A 3,140-nucleotide genomic window follows, 5' to 3' on the forward strand; every position below is an offset into this window, starting at 1 on the left:
GACGATTTTGCGAATATCACATAATTTTATATTTTTTAATCATTAAAATGGATTGCTCTGACAGGCCTGCTTCCAAACAGGCTTCCAGGCTTGTTTGCATTTGTATCTCAAAATATATGTTTAAAAATTTACCCAAGGAAACACGAGGAAATCCACTGTTAATTTTTGTTTTGGTTATGCTGACATCATAGTCTTGAAGCCTTCGTTTAAACGTTCGTTTATTCATATCGCCGAATACAGGGACAAATTTCGCCAGTCAAGGTCGAAATTAAAAGAACGGGTCAGGTTCATTATCAGTGGCTCGTCAGTCGTGGATCAGCGTTATATGGCTGTACATAAGGCCTCTGTTGAAATATCTCTCCATCAGATCCACAGGGCAAACTGTCGAGCACAATTTCATCACTCAGCTTTCTTCACCATCGCTTAACTGGACGCCATGTTTTTCAAATGCAACACTCAGTCCCAGTACTTTGCGTCTACCTGCGTGCGCAGAACTTTTTATTTTGTTTGCAGCGTGCGGACTTTTTTGTTTGCAGCGTGCAGATTTTTCTGTTTGCAGCGTGCGGATTTATTTTGTTTGCAGCGTGCGGATTTTTTTGTTTGTAGCGTGCGGACTTTTTTATTTGAAGCGTGCGGATTTATTTTGTTTGCAGCGTGCGGATTTTTTTGTTTGTAGCGTGCGGACTTTTTTATGTGCAGCGTGCGAATTTTTTTATTTGCAGCGTGCGGATTTATTTTGTTCGCAGTGTGCGGATTTATTTAGTTTGCAGTGTATCTTATTTTGTGAGATGTGTAACTTCTTGTTATATGGAGGAATATTACCAGGAAAGATGTGTCCCTTATGGGCTTCCGTACACTCCGGCTCCGTGAAATTCAACATTGTGCTCGTAGCGTGTCTTTCACTCCGGCTCGGTGAAATTCAACATTGTGCTCGTAGCGTGTCTATCACTCCGGCTCGGGGAAATTCAGCATTGTGCTCGTGGCGTGTCTGTCACTCCGGTTCGGTGAAATTCAACATTGTGCTCGTAGCGTGTCTTTCACTCCGGTTCGGTGAAATTCAGCATTGTGCTCGTACCGTGTCTATCACTCCGGCTCGGTGAAATTCAACATTGTGCTCGTAGCGTGTCTTTCACTCCGGTTCGGTGAAATTCAGCATTGTGATCGTAGCGTGTCTTTCACTCCGGTTCGGTGAAATTCAACATTGTGCTCGTAGCGTGTCTTTCACTCCGGTTCGGTGAAATTCAGCATTGTGCTCGTAGCGTGTCTTTCACTCCGGTTCGGTGAAATTCAACATTGTGCTCGTAGCGTGTCTTTCACTCCGGTTCGGTGAAATTCAACATTGTGCTCGTAGCGTGTCTGTCACTCCGGTTCGGTGAAATTCAACATTGTGCTCGTAGCGTGTCTATCACTCCGGCTCGGTGAAATTCAGCATTGTGCTCGTAGCGTGTCTTTCACTCCGGTTCGGTGAATTTCAACATTGTGCTCGTAGCGTGTCTTTCACTCCGGCTCGGTGAAATTCAACATTGTGTTCGTAGCGTGTCTGTCACTCCGGCTCGGTGAAATTCAACATTGTGTTCGTAGCGTGTCTTTCACTCCGGCTCGGTGAAATTCAACATTGTGTTCGTAGCGTGTCTTTCACTCCGGCTCGGTGAAATTCAACATTGTGCTCGTAGCGTGTCTTTCACTCCGGCTCGGTGAAATTCAACATTGTGTTCGTAGCGTGTCTTTCACTCTGGCTCGGTGAAATTCAACATTGTGTTCGTAGCGTGTCTTTCACTCCGGCTCGGTGAAATTCAACATTGTGTTCGTAGCGTGTCTTTCACTCCGGCTCGGTGAAATTCAACATTGTGCTCGTAGCGTGTCTTTCACTCCGGCTCGGTGAAATTCAACATTGTGTTCGTAGCGTGTCTATCACTCCGGCTTGGTGAAATTCAACATTGTGCTCGTAGCGTGTCTTTCACTCCGGCTCGGTGAAATTCAACATTGTGTTCGTAGCGTGTCTATCACTCCGGCTCGGTGAAATTCAACATTGTGTTCGTAGCGTGTCTATCACTCCGGCTCGGTGAAATTTAACATTGTGCTCGTAGCGTGTCTTTCACTCCGGCTCGGTGAAATTCAACATTGTGCTCGTAGCGTGTCTTTCACTCCGGCTCGGTGAAATTTAACATTGTGCTCGTAGCGTGTCTTTCACTCCGGCTTGGTGAAATTCAACATTGTGCTCGTAGCGTGTCTTTCACTCCGGCTCGGTGAAATTTAACATTGTGCTCGTAGCGTGTCTTTCACTCCGGCTCGGTGAAATTCAACATTGTGCTCGTAGCGTGTCTTTCACTCCGGCTCGGTGAAATTCAACATTGTGCTCGTAGCGTGTCTATCACTCCGGCTTGGTGAAATTCAACATTGTGCTCGTAGCGTGTCTTTCACTCCGGCTCAGTGAAATTCAACATTGTGCTCGTAGCGTGTCTATCACTCCGGCTCGGTGAAATTCAACATTGTGTTCGTAGCGTGTCTTTCACTCCGGCTCGGTCAAATTCAACATTGTGCTCGTAGCGTGTCTTTCACTCCGGCTCGGTCAAATTCAACATTGTGTTCGTAGCGTGTCTGTCACTCCGGCTCGGTGAAATTCAACATTGTGCTCGTAGCGTGTCTTTCACTCCGGTTCGGTGAAATTCAGCATTGTGATCGTAGCGTGTCTTTCACTCCGGTTCGGTGAAATTCAACATTGTGCTCGTAGCGTGTCTGTCACTCCGGTTCGGTGAAATTCAACATTGTGCTCGTAGCGTGTCTATCACTCCGGCTCGGTGAAATTCAGCATTGTGCTCGTAGCGTGTCTTTCACTCCGGTTCGGTGAATTTCAACATTGTGCTCGTAGCGTGTCTTTCACTCCGGCTCGGTGAAATTCAACATTGTGTTCGTAGCGTGTCTGTCACTCCGGCTCGGTGAAATTCAACATTGTGTTCGTAGCGTGTCTTTCACTCCGGCTCGGTGAAATTCAACATTGTGTTCGTAGCGTGTCTTTCACTCCGGCTCGGTGAAATTCAACATTGTGCTCGTAGCGTGTCTTTCACTCCGGCTCGGTGAAATTCAACATTGTGTTCGTAGCGTGTCTTTCACTCTGGCTCGGTGAAATTCAACATTGTGTT

This window comes from Pavona decussata, unplaced genomic scaffold (genome assembly GCF_977016875.1).
Source record: "Pavona decussata unplaced genomic scaffold, jaPavDecu1.1 SCAFFOLD_105, whole genome shotgun sequence".
NCBI classification, from domain to species: domain Eukaryota; kingdom Metazoa; phylum Cnidaria; class Anthozoa; order Scleractinia; family Agariciidae; genus Pavona; species Pavona decussata.